Source organism: Eulemur rufifrons, chromosome 19 (assembly GCF_041146395.1).
Source record: "Eulemur rufifrons isolate Redbay chromosome 19, OSU_ERuf_1, whole genome shotgun sequence".
Taxonomy (NCBI): domain Eukaryota; kingdom Metazoa; phylum Chordata; class Mammalia; order Primates; family Lemuridae; genus Eulemur; species Eulemur rufifrons.
In genome coordinates, this window is record NC_091001.1 from 69059777 (window position 1) to 69073858 (window position 14082).

Below are 14082 nucleotides of genomic sequence, written 5' to 3' on the forward strand. Positions count from 1 at the left end.
TGCCGTCCGCCCCTCTCGCATGGCTGTCAGTAGGAAGAGTGAAGTCAAGGCAATGTCTCTCGTCCCCCCCGCCTTTTGTGGCTGTATCGCCTGTTTCTCTTTTGAAACTCTGAGCTCTGCAGCCTCCAGTGTGGTGCTCAGCTGCCCTCATGCTCTGAGTTCTGTGTCCTACAGTTTGGTTGTTTGTTCCTCCTAGATCAGAACTCATCCCTCCTGTGCCATTCCCTCTGGGTTGTGCTCTCTGTGTGACACTAGAGACGATGGACGAGGTGTTGTCCCCCACACCAGCTCTGCTTCTTGCCTTCCAGCGGCGACCCAGAGGAGTGAGCACAGTGCTGGGCTCGGGCGCCAGGGGCAGAGAGGACAGGGCTGAGGATGAGCACGGGGGATGTTCACAAAGCACCCTGACGTTTCCCTCTGTGTCCAGACCAACCTGTCCTACCCCAGCTGTACGGCCACCAGCCAAGGAGCACTAGCCCCCTCCAGATGTGCCAGGCAGGCACCGTGAGGATACAAATTGGAACAACCCTGCCGTTAGGAAGCTCACAGAAGAAGAGGGCGAGATGAAAACACACTAAATCACTCTCCAGCAGAGGGTGTGTGACCGCAGGGAGAGGAAGGGTTGGGTCCCGCAAGGGTGGCAGGCCAAGCTTTGCATGGAGAGAGGTGGTTGGATTAAGCCTTGAATGACAGAGAGGATCTTGTTGGGGGTACAGGGAGGGTGCTGAGGAGGCGCCGAGGGAGGTCCAAAGGCAAGGGGTGTTGCAAGAGAGAAACCAGCGTGAACACAGTCAAGAGGCAGGAAGGTACATGGCTGCTTAGCAGTGAAGACAAAATGCCCCAGTGTTTTTGGCTCTAAGTGACGCTGGCCAACATGTTGACACAATATGCTGGCAAAGCAAGACTTAATGTGGAGGGGGGCCGAGAGGCAAGCCCATAGTCCCTGGCCGGGGTTGCCTGGAGACCCAGCCCCTCACACCTCAGCTACCCACAGGTGGACACCTGCCCTCCCAGCCTGGCTGCTTTTCCATCCTTGTGGGCCCTGCTCTTGAACCTGCCCAGATGTTCTCTCCCCTTCCTTCTGCCTCTCCAGCCTTGACTCCTCTCAAGCTCCCAAATTCCTCCCTCCTCCTCTGCGAAAACTTCTTCAAACATTTTATAATGGGTAGAAGAATCTCACACCACAAGCTCAGCTCTGCAAAAACCAGCTGATTCATAATTTTCTTTAAATCAAATAGAATCTGACTGCAAACTCCTGTCTCCCCAGAATGATGGGAAATTCAATCTCAGTGATTGTTGCATCTTTATCCTCCTTCCTGGAAGTTGTAAGCTCCCCTGTGCCTGGAAAATGGAGGCACATACTGTTTCAGATCTCTTCTCTCTCTCGAAGCCCATGTCCTCCTTGAAGGTGGGTGACTCTCTCACTCTCAGTCTTTGCCAAGGGTGTGAGATAGTGACCTAGGCTGGGGACCCCTTTGCCAGGGCCAAACCTTTCTGGGGACACTACAGGAAGGACACCACTGTTCCCCATATGAGGTCTTGCCCTGCTGGGCAGGGGAGCACAGCTTTCTGTCTTCCCAGGGCTTGCTGGTCTCCCCCTCGTCCCAGCTTTGGAGACTTCTCTCTTCTCTCTGGCTCCCTCCAAGCTACACACTTCTCCCTCTGCCCCCAGGGCTCTGGCATAATCTCTCTAGTGAATTTAGACAGGAAAAAGGGGCAGTTCGAAATCATCAGCTTCCACCCTGCTGCACAAACCTTCTGGAGCCAAGGGAATACCAAGGGCTTGGCTGCCTTCTTAGGAAAGGCAGGACTGCCAGCAAAAAGGAGGCGAGTATACAGAGCATGAAACTCAAACTCAAATTAATTGTCAATGAATTACCCAAATCAGAATCCCATCCATCCTTTAGGTTTTAGATTTACACAAGTTACTTGCCTAGACAAACTCTCTCTGGCTTAGTTTCATTATCTATAAATGGTGATAATAATAATATCAATGGTAATAATAATTACTTCCAAAGGTTGTTATAAGAATTAAATTACTTAATACCTGCAAGTTACATAGAACAGTGCCTGGATCATAGTTAAGCTCTTAAAAACTGTGAGCTGCTTCATTAGTTATTATCCATTTGACCATTAACATGCCACAGAGGACTGTAATGATTTTATTGTGAGTACGGCGCTGAGCATGCACACATGACTAAAATCCCTTGCCCATTGCAGCGCTCAATACATGCATGGTGATTTTGACTTGACAGAAGGAGCAAGATTTGTCCCACAGATCCCAGAGGAGAGTCTGCACCCTGAATAACGATTCCAACTATTGCTCACCATATGTCCACAACCAAAAAATAATTTTGGAGGGCAGGAAATCAGCACACATGTGCACGTCTGCAGAGAGTAGCCTGCTGAAATCGACATGTAAGACATATTTACCACCGAGGCAAATGCCTTCATGTGTTTGTAAGTGGCTATTTCTGAACACCCAAAAGGGAAGAAGAGAGAAGCCAAATTCAAATGGCATCATGTGTTTGTTATTTTGGTGCAAGGTTATGTGGAAGGAGAGTTTCCCTTATGCCTGGAAAACTTTAAGGGGGAGAAATGAAGTATTTAAAGGTATTTTAATGATCATGAAAGGCACTGGCTTAATAGGGCAGGAAACTACAGTTCTCTTTTTAGTCCCAGAAGGAAAATAACAAGGCTGTAGCTTAGCCTTCCCTGAAGAGTCGTAAACTGGACTGCAAAGAGGCAGCCCCTTGAGACACCCACTCTGGGTCTCTGTGGCCCCTTAACTGTGGGTCTGTCTGCCTACGTTTCCAATGTGCTTATTAATTAACGATCACATTACTGTGCTTGGGTAGAGCAAACTGCACGGGGTTCTGGGAGCAGCTGTTGCCTTCTTGCGAGCAAGGTTAGGACCTTCCTGAACAAGCTGGCCTGTTTCGTCCGGTGTTTTCTGCTGGCTTCCTGGTCCTTCATAGCCAGAACCGCATCTACCTATCCAACCTGTCTTCTGTTATTCCCCTGTTTAAACACAGAAGTCCCCCATGCTGCTCCCCACTCCTAGCATCAGCAGCATGGGCATCTGATTCTTGTCATTCACGATAGTTATGAACCATAACATCACCGTGAACACTGCAGCGGTGAATACTGAGCCATCGCTCCTAGGGGAGATATAGAATTAGGTTCCTGCAAGCCTCTGGTGGTAACATCTTCAGCAACCAATCAATACATAACTTTGTTTTACGTGTGTTTCTGTTTAAAGACCACTTAAAAGCTGGCTGATTGATCAGTGATCAGGGTTTCAGGGAAGAGATACCTCTGGGTATGCAGGCCTTGAGGAGCTCTTTCCTCTGCTTTTATCTTCTCTGTTCCAGGTTGTGGGCCTGAACTGCCACTACAGTCAACCCTGCATATTACTAATATATTGCCTGCGTCGAAAGACCCTAAGCCCTTCTCTTTCACGTCTCCTATTCTGAGATGGGATTATTCTTTAAAAGTGTGAAGAATGTGTTTTTCATCTCTTGAATTCCTTTAATCTCCAGGCCTTGGAACTGTGGTGGGGCCCTCAGGCCAGCATGTGAAGGACAGGAGCTGAGGCCATCATGCAGAGGTCATCGGCAGGCTGTGAGCCGGCCTGTGTCAGCCCAGTTCTGATGGCTCTGCCGATGGCCACTCCGTGGACGTCATCATGACAGACAGGGAGAGTACAGCTAGAACAGTTCCAAATGAGATGACACAATTGTGAAAGGCTAAAATGAGTTCATAGAAGGTTGATCTTCTCAAAGAGAGCAGGGGATGGAATATAATACCAATTATAATAATACCATTTGGCAGAGCAGAAGGCTGTAAGTGAAGGGACACTATGTTTCAGCAGCCATCACCCCTTCATGGCAGCATTTTGTCTCCAGGTTCTTAAAAATGATCACCCTGGAGTCAGAGGTGTCTTCTCCAGTTCTTGTGCTCTGGTTTCCTGAGTTTAATCCCATTTGTGTTTTAGTTGCTTCGGCTCCACGTGGCTTTTCTCTCTGTTTCCATTTACCGCAGCCTCATCATCTGACTTTTTAGAACTTGCCTCTTCCATTCCTCTGCACCTGTCACCCTGCCCCCACGCTCACAGGAACAGTACGTGTATTGGGTTAGAACCCAAAGCCAATCATGCAATGTGAGAGAAATCAATTGCCCACAATGGCCTGGGGTAGTGCTTCCTTTGGGGCCATGTTTGGGAATGCACATGCCTGGTCTTCAGCTTGAAGGGAAATACAGTCATGCGCCTCAGGATGACATTTCTGTCAATGACAGACAGCATATATAACCGAGGTCCCATAAGATTGTAACAGAGCTGAAAAATTCCTATCGCCTGGTGACGGCTTGATGATCCTAACCCTGTGTAGGCCTAGTAATGTGTGTGTTTGTGTCTTAGTTCTTAACAAAAAAAATCTTTAAAGTGAAAAAAAAAATCAAGTATAAAAAAGCTTGAAAATAAGGATATGAAGAAAAAATATATTTGTGTACAGTTGTTTGATGTGTTTGTGTTTTAAACTGTTATAACAAAAGAAATGAAGTTAAAAAATTAAAAGTTTATAAAGAAAAAAGCTACAGTAATCTAAGGTTAATTTCTTATTGAAGAAAGAAATTTTTTTTTTTTTTTTTTTTGAGACAGAGTCTCACTCTGTTGCCCAGGCTAGAGTGAGTGCCGTGGCGTCAGCCTAGCTCACAGCAACCTCAAACTCCTGAGCTCAAGGGATCCTCCTGCCTCAGCCTCCCGAGTAGCTGGGACTACAGGCATGCACCACCATGCCCGGCTAATTTTTTCTATATATATTTTTTAGCTGTCCATATAATTTCTTTCTATTTTTAGTAGAGATGGGGTCTCGCTCTTGCTCAGGCTGGTCTCGAACTCCTGAGCTCAAACGATCCGCCCACCTCGGCCTCCCAGAGTGCTAGGATTACAGGCGTGAGCCACCACGCCCGGCCAAAAATTTTTAAAATATATTTATTTAGTGTAGTATAAGGTCCACAATCGTGTACAGGAATGTTCTAGGCCTTCACATTCACTCACCACTCACTCACTGACCCACCCAGAGCAACTTCCTGTCCTCAAGTCTATTCATGGTACGTGTCCTATACAGGTGTACCACTTTTCATTTACACCATATTTTCACCATACCTTTTCTATGTTTAGATATATAAATACTTCCCATTATGTTTCACTTGCCTGCAGTATTCAGTAGAGTAATATGTAGTACAGGTTGGTAGGCTAGGAGCAGTCAGCTGTACCACAGCCTAGGTGTGTTGTAGGCTACACCATCTAGCTTTGTGTGTGTGCACTTTATGATGTTTGCATAACAGCAAAATCTCCTAATGATGCATTTCTCAGAATGTACCCCTGTTGTTAACCGATACATGACTGGACTCACAGGGAAAGTTTTTTTTAACTCAGGAAGAACCCCCCCACGTAAGAATGTCACCATCTTCACAGAGCAGTCTAAAGAACATCCTCATAAACATCCCCAGAGAAGGAATTTGGGGCAGGAGGGAGAATTTCTGTCCATCACTGCACTGAGAGAGATGGAAACTTGGGGACATGCCATGACTTCTGAGACTCACACAGAGGGGCAGAATGAGGGCTAGGATGTAGGACTCCCGTCCTGACAGCATGCCTGCCCAGATGAAGCTGTCTGCGCTCTTTGCCCAGTCCAGACCACTAACCCTGCTCTGTCCAGAGTTCCTCACATGCTCCCCTTTCAGGTGCCCCGTCACCGTGTGACTAGGACTGCCTGTCTTCCTCGGGCCACAGCACCCAGACTGGTGCAGCCACCACAGGGACTCTAAACCCAGCCTCAGCGCGGGCAGCCCTGCACAAGGGCTGATGCGATTGGATGAGAATTTGTGCATCTTTTTAAGGTATATCATCATGAATACAGTTTCATGCTGCAGGAAACCTTTTCTCTGACAAAGTGCTTACCTCTTCCCATTTTCCTCTTGGCCTCTGTTTTCTTAATTTTACACGGGAGCATCAGTGTGCCTGGGATCCATCCATCTCCCTTCGCCGCTCTCTTTGGCTCATCTTCTTAAAGGCAACAAGGGCTCCTTCCCTCCCACTGGGCAGCGGAAGGGGGAGGAAGTACACACACTGATTTATCTCAGCCTGTCAGCTGTTTTGAGGACCTCAGCGATGGAGGGTGCCTGCTCCTCCTCAGTCATCAGTGGGCTCCAAGGATGAGCTCCACCCGTCATGAAAGGACCGCCAGGCGCTCAAGCTCTGCTTTCCAAGGCAGCCCCAGGACCCGGTCTGGAGCCTCTGCTTTCAGGCAGCCTCCGATGATCGAGGCTGAGCCCAGAGGCGCTGGGAGCAAATCATCTCTTTGGGAGGGTCCCTGATGGTATCAGTGCCATGCTGGAGAGTTTCATTTGGGTATAAAATGAGAAGCAAGAATTGCAAGGGACAGTTATAGCATCAGAGTACAGCGGATGGTTCCAACCTTTATTCACACTATGTGTCATGATAAATGTGTCTTTAGGACAGACAACATGTGCAGAGTCAGATGGAATCGCCCAGGCTGCAGGTCTGTGAAGGAGTAGGAGGAATCACTCTTGCAAAAGTGGGTGTGGCCAGAGGATGAGATCACATCTCCAGCTGGACCACTCAAATTCTTTTCCTCTGTTTTCTAGAAAGCACAGCATGACACTGGGTCCATTATTCCTTAACATTAAGTTAAAGAAGATCTAGTTGGATATTGATTCCAACTGTAGAATAGAGCTGGATAGGGAAGATATTGTTGAGCTTTGACTTGGTTTTTATCATCTGTAGGGTAAGAAGCTCAAGGATTACACAGTTACAGGCTGTAATCACTTAAGAACCAGCAGGAAAGCAGGTCGCCGGCCATATTCAAGCTTTGAGGAAGAAAAATACACTAGGTTCCATGACACAGCTCAGGTTCCCAGCTAAGTGGCCAGTAAAACCTGGCTTCTAGATCTCAGAAACCCTCAGAAGGAAAGGGGGGCTTCCCATGAGTAGAGAATGTGCTCTAGATCAACATATACCTGCTCATCACCCCAGAGATTTTATCTTCTGAGTCTCTTTATTCATAAGCCAGTATGGGCTTATCAGCACTAGGGCCAAGTATTTCTGTGTTTGTCCCTCTGGGTTTGCTTAACTCTAAGGGATCTGGTGATTGGAAAGGTCTATCAGCATCACAGACACAAAGGTCTGATGCATCATAGTCATAATGATCTATGTATTTAAACTCCTCCTGCCGGGTTACTTCATGGGTCTAAAGAAATCATCTCCAGGATTCTAAGTGGTACTCAGTTGTGTTCTCAAGACAGATGGGGAAGGTAAGATTGTCTACACTGATCCAAAGGAAGCACATCCTTAGAAACGGAATTAACCTTACCTTCCCCAAGAGTTAAATACCAGTGACCATAAGACTTGACAATTATTAATCATATCAACAGGCCCAGAGATGTTATTAACAGGTCCAGAGTTTCATGCTTAGCTAGGGTCTGTGCCTTCTCCGGAAGTCAATGTCCTGTCTCCAGCATTTCCACTCACTGATGGAAGAATTCGCAGGTCCTCACCCAAAACTGAAGCCACAGAAGAAAGGACACTTCAGTAGCATCTCAGGGAACTTTTGCTGTTGAACTTGAGCTCTAGATCAAAAATTTGAACACACAGGACTTTGCTCTACTGTGTCAATCTCGGCCTTAGTGAAATGACTGGTGGAGTATGGGGTGGAGTACCCTGAAAGGACAAGGCTGATAGTAGCAGTGTGCAAACTTCTCAGTAAGGGGCCAGAGAGAGTGGTTTGTGTAGTCTGAGTTGGTTGGCTGAGTTGGGAGAAAGCAGTGGGCTGGATTTGGCCCATGGCCTTAGTTTTCTGACTCCTGATTTATATGATAATGCTGAGACAATGCTCCAATTTCCCAATAAAAGCAGCACCACCCCCCACACCACTACCACCGTTAAATGTAGATCCCAGTGTTTTCTTCAGGTGAATTTAAAGAGACAGGAAAAAGAAGGTGGGAACAGCACTATTGCTTTGTAAAAACACCACTAATGCTTTGTATAAAATTATTTTCTTCTCTTACTATAGGAGTTGAGCATGCACTTATGCAGAGAGACACTGACATCAATCCCTTAGCCAACCCCTGAGCGTGAGTGCAAATATGCACACAGGTAGATATACAGACCTGTGCAGCACCAGAGGTGTGTTCTCAGACACGTCTGGGCACACATCAGCACATGCACACGATACCTCTCAGGAAATCCGGCTGACTTGATTCCCACACTGGGTATTTCATCCAAGTCTTTAAAAATCACAGCTATGCTTAAAAAGTCCTCAGGTGCCCAAATTCTTCACCTGGTTCCATTTTTCAACTATTTCTTGGTGCAAAGAAACCTGAAATGTTGACACCAGCAGGAGAAACGTTCTGCATGAAAAGGTGAAAACTCCTTTCCATTCCCACCCTGTTCCTTTCTATCTCTCCCGTCTCGCCTATGGGCTGCCTTGAGCAATGGCCAAGGAAGCAGTAGCTTTTCCACTTCCCTTTGTGCACGGGGGCGGGGGGGGGGGGCCTGGCATGGAGAACCTTCCTTTCATGGGCTCAAAGGTGCTGAGAAAAGAGATTTTCAGGATTCAGCACAAGGTTTTCTACTTCCTGAGCTATATACATTGTATCCCTTTTCAGAGGGAAGGACTAGGGGAAGCTGCAGGGTCCAAGATGCTCATTCTGTTTCTGAACACATTTATTTCCCAGTGTACTAGGGGAAAGTTGTTGTGAGAACCCAACCGATTTCTTTTCTGGGCTCTGCAGGTGAGGGAAACCTAGCTGGATAGGATTGCAGTGGTTTTTACTCCAAAACTCATTTAAGGATTTGCTCCTGATCTCCTGACCATCCCAGAAAGGCAGAATTTAGTAGTCTGCGAGGATATGAATGGATGTGGTATGTGGTGATGCCCTTGAAGGGTGCGGTGCCCTGGAATTGAGTCTGGGGCTGGGCTGGGCTGGGGATATGGTAGAACTCGCCCCTCCCTTTCATTGCATAGGAAAGGAGAAGGTGCCATCTCAGCACAGGTGGACACATCAGCAGAGTCACCTGTGATTCCCAGGTGACTCTTGGGAATGTTGGCAGAGGAGTGGCATAAACCCACAAAGTCCTGCTCAGGGTGTCTTCGGTAGTTTTGTGAGCACAGAAGGGAGAGGTGTGGGATTCATCAATGGGCAATGAGAGCCCCTATCCATCCTGGGAGAGTGTTGGGGTTCAGTAAAACTGAGGGCAATTCTCTACTCATTGCTCTCATCCTTATAAGTTAATCTGCAATCTTCAATATCCACTTCTTCCCTCATCATAAAAAACGCTCTCCAAATATGTGCTGCTTAAGAAAACTGTCAAATTTAGTTACATGGCTCTGCATATAATGCATTGACCTCACACCACCAACGTTTGCTAAACTGGGCGAGGCTTTGAAAGTCTCCAGATTCTCTGAAAGTGTATGCCACACGATAAAGGGATTTGTGTATGTGCATATTTGAATTCGTGTGTGCGTATGTGTGAGTGGGTGTGGTGGCTCCATACCTTTGAGGAGCCACCAGGAGATCTGTAACGTGCATAAGGTTAAGAACTGTTTTCTGAAGCCAAAAGGATATTGACCTAGGGGTTGAATTTCAGGTTCTGTGGCAGGTGGGTGTAGAGGTGCTTTTGGCTGTGGTGGGCTTAGTGCTCCTTGATGCCGTGCACAGACAGTCTCACTATCTGGCCTACAGGTAAGGAAGCAACGTTTGATAGAAGTGCCTAGTTACCAAGGGGCGTGACGCTTTTTAGCAAAGAAGAGGCCAATCTAACTTTCTGGGTCCATGATCTGTGATGACAAAGCTAAAACTAAGTGCATGTTCAAGCTGGGTATAGAATGTCTTCACGATTTTGCAAATGTAGGAGCAATAATGATAGCCTTGTCTCTAAGCACCTTGCATGTATTAACTCCTTTACTCCCCCCACCACCTTGGGAAGTAAGTGCTGTCGTATATTAACTCCATTTTACATCTGAGGCACAAGGAGGTAGGTGACTTGCTTAAGCTCATTTGACTAGGAAAAAGTTCCGTTTCCCATGGTTGGAAGGGCTGTTGGCATGAAAAGGGGGTTTTGCACAGGTCTGGGCAGGTTCTCCCAGGGAAGCCCGCTTCTGCCTCTGGCTCTGCGGTACCAGGCTGGGCTCACGTTCCCACACTCCGCACCAGCCCACTCTGCAGCCCTCAGCTCCTCTTTCTCTGAACTTCCCACTCATGGCTGCATCCCTGGTGGCTCGGCCTGCCAGGTCCCTACCATTAAAATAATCTAGCGAGAACACCCTCCATCAGGACTGCCAGAGTCCCTGCTTGGAATGTCACAAAAAAGCTGGAACCTGGCTAGCTCTGCCCACTGCCTCTGCCAAGGGAAGACTGTTATTTCTTCCCTTCATACGACTGTAGCAAGAAAGGGCATCTTTCTGATAGGGTCTCCATTTTATAGTAGATTATTTTTCCCTCTTTCAGAACCCCTAAGCAGCTGTCGGTAAGTGAAAGTTCAGAAGACCCTGGGGCCATGGTGATCTGGGTGTGTTGGGGAGGGTGGACTGCCACCACTGGCCAGCTGTGTGATGGCAGCACATTGCCTTTCCTCTCCGAGCCTCCACTTCCATCTCTTTAAAAGGAAAAGTAAGAAAATAACGCATACTCTGTAGGTTGTTGTCAGGATTAAATGAGATCATGCAGATGAAAAATGATTGGCGTATACATGCTTGCATACAGTTCCTGAGATGTTTTAAGCACTTAGTCCATGACTGCTATTTATTATTGAGGTTCAGAGAATGAGAAGCCACCGTGGGCCAGGGAGTTGAAGGTGGGGATTTGCACGTTCAGATGTTCATAGAGTTAGAGGAAGGGATTTCAGAGCAGGGAAAAGCCAGAGACAAAGTCACGGGGTGGGGTGTGGGAGGCAGCGTGGGGGGCCTCTGCCGTGTCTGGGTTAGGGCTGCAGGGCACGTGTGGTGGGAAGAACAGAGTGATTTTTTTTCTTTTTTTTTCATTGAAGATACAGTTTGGGTCTTTAGTGGGTAGATAATTGGGACTCATTTAAAAAGTTTCTGAACAGCATGGAAACATGGAACAAATGTTATCAAATGGCATTGGAGAAAGATTAATCAGACACAAGTGTGCAGAAAAGACATGTGACAGAGACTGTCATGAATTCACCAAAGTCAGTTTGCTCTCCCTCCTGAGCATGTGATTAGACTACATTTCCCAGTCTCTCTGGGAGCAAGGTGAGGCTGTGACCAGTTAAATGCCAGTAAAAAATATTTCTGCCATGTCCAGATGTAGCCCATAAAATGTGATCCTACACATTTCCTTCCCTGTCTGCCAGATAGAAGAAGATCTGACAGAGAACTCAAAACCCTGTAGGATGCTAGGACCACAAGTTGCCAGGAGCTGGGATCCCTGAATGACTGTATGGATCAGAGCCTCCTCACTCTCCCCACCTGTTAGACTTTATGTGAGTAAGAAATAAACATCCACCGCGTTAAGTTACTGAGAGTTTGGGATTGTTTGTTACAGCAGTTAGCTTATCCTGACCAACATGTGTTAAAATAAAGAGAGATTAGAAGGCGAAGTAGAGGCTGTGGCAATGATTCAGGTATGGCATGAAAATCTCTAATTTGGTAGAGGTTGAAGTGACAATAAGTGAAAAGTGTTCTCCTTAGGCAGATTCACGTGACTTAGTGACTAATTGGATGGGGTTAGTATATGTGTGGGGGGAGGGTGGGGAGGTGAAGGAGAGAAATGAGTTAAAAAAAAAAAAACTATGATTTTTTTAATCTAGGACTAGGAAAATGATGGTACAATTTTTATTTATTTCTTTTTTTTTTTAACCAAAAACAATGTCTAGTCAATGCAAAAGAGATGAAAATGGTTATTTCATCTCAATTTACAATGGCCCAATATTATTTTATCCCATGCTTACCATTGCTCATAAAAATAATGGTACTGTTGACATAAGTTAAAGTATCAAAAGGTGAGACAGGTCTAGAAAAAGATGATGAAATTTATTCTATTTGTGGTGAATTTGAGGTGATGATATAAAAGTGACATAGGAAAGTGACTCCCAGTGCTAGGAATCACTTGAAGTACAAGTGGGTCCTTGGCTTCATGCAAGAAAGAATTCAGGAGTGAGTTGACAGTATAAAGTGAAATCTAGACTTATTCAGAGACTATAGAAAGTCTACTTCACAGAGTAGAGCTTAGTTCTCCCTGCAGAAGATAACTGGCCCCATGGTTCCTGTTGCCCTTCTATTTAAGCAGCGGCTTAATTATAGTCTAAACAGGGGAGGAATATTCATGTCATTTCTTGGAAAGGGATGGTGTTTTCCTGGCATTAGCATGACACCCTGCTTTTGACTAAATACAGTCAAATAGGAAGTGTCGTGACATCAGGTGCATGATGGGAGTGGGAGGTTTCCTTAGAAACTTTTATGGTAATGACGTGTGTAATGAAGCTGTAAGGTCAAGAAGCAGTCAAATTTTCCACCATCTTGGTTCTAACCAGTTGGAACTTGTCCTGCCTTCATCTTATTTTAATCAGGTAGCTCAAATGAAAAGCTCCAAGACTTCCTGCCTCAGTTAGTCAACACCTGCACAATTAAGCAATGCCTAAAGCAATGCCTGAAGCTGTGCCTACCAGTTCTCTGTCTCAAAAGGAAGTACCTAAACAAGAGTTTCTCAGCCTGGGCACCATTAATCTTTTGGGCCCATAATTCTTGTTGTGGACCATCCTGTGCACTGTAGGATGTTTAGCAGCAACCTTGGCCTCTACCCACACGATGGTCCCCTTCATTGCCCACCACTGGAAACAACCCAGGATGTCTCCAGATATTGCCAAAGGTCCTGGAGGGTGAGGCAAAATCATCCCCGGTTGAGAACCATTGGACTAGATGGGTTTGGAGATGCAGTTGAGTCTAAATGGCCTAGCTCCTGTGAAGAACCCAGTATAATCAGGGCACTTTTAGTTATGCAAGGCTTAGATTTCTGCAGTTTGTCAGAGGTTAGCAGCTCAGTACAGGCCCCACTGGAAGGTGTCTCCAGGATCTCAGGCCTCAGTCAAGCCCAAGAGAGGCCCAGGATCTCTGAGGCATGTGTGTTTGCTTCAAACATATTATCAGCTGAGCCTGTAACAAAGCTTTCCAAATGGCACGAGCGAATCTCCCGGACGGCAACTGGCAGCATGGTTTGGGAGGATTCCCTTTTCATTTCCTATGCTTTACGATTTTTTTTTCTTCTGCTCTTCAAAGAGCATTTTTACAAGCTAGTATTCTATATTGCTCTGCCTGTACTCCGAGAAAAGATAAATATTTTCAATGTGTTTTCTGAGGCATATGCTCCCATTGAGAAAACGTATCCCTTATGGACGTAGCTATTCTGACCTCATTAGCTGGGTAGATCACAGGGACTTTGACAAACGAGGCCCTGTATGCCCAGGACAGCTCTGTAGTTTCCAGGGGAGCTGGGGGGGTTGCTGCCACTGGGGGCGCACCTTTGGGTTTCCCAGAGGGCTGCAACAGGAGTCTGAGGGGAGCCCAGAGAACAGGTCCGTCAATGAAAGAGGCCGGGAGAGTGACCTTGCTCCTGGTTCCCAACTCCAGGGTCCCACTTAGCAAGAAGAGTGAGGAGAGACTGGAGAGCTGGTTCGGAATTCTACAGAGGCTCTAGGACCACCCCAGGGAAGCTCACACGGAATGCAAAAGCTCCGACAGGTAACTCTGTTGCTTTCTCCCTGAAAGGCATTCCGAAGAAGGTTGCACTGGCTGGAGGGTGACCTACTCATCAGCAGTTTGGCCAAAAGTTTTCCAGTTCTAGCACTGAATGTCTCACATCCCAGGACACTCCTTGGTCCCTGACTAACCAGGGATGGCTGGTCAGCCCTCCTGGATGAACAGGCTCAGGTGGCAGCTGTTTGTACCTGGCAGAAAAAATGGGCAAAGCTTGCTGCTTCCAATTCTCTTTACAACCCCCTAAATGTTTGACATTCAGCCTTTTGGTCTTTGGCAACCC

General features: G+C 46.7%; 1 non-coding gene across 1 annotated transcript; it reads right to left on the reverse strand.

Moving 5' to 3' along the window:
* Positions 1-11913: 11913 nt before the first annotated feature.
* LOC138400440 (small nucleolar RNA SNORA20) lies at positions 11914-12023 on the reverse strand. Its single transcript, XR_011236323.1, has one exon. It is a non-coding gene; the product is annotated as a small nucleolar RNA SNORA20 (small nucleolar RNA).
* Positions 12024-14082: the final 2059 nt, after the last annotated feature.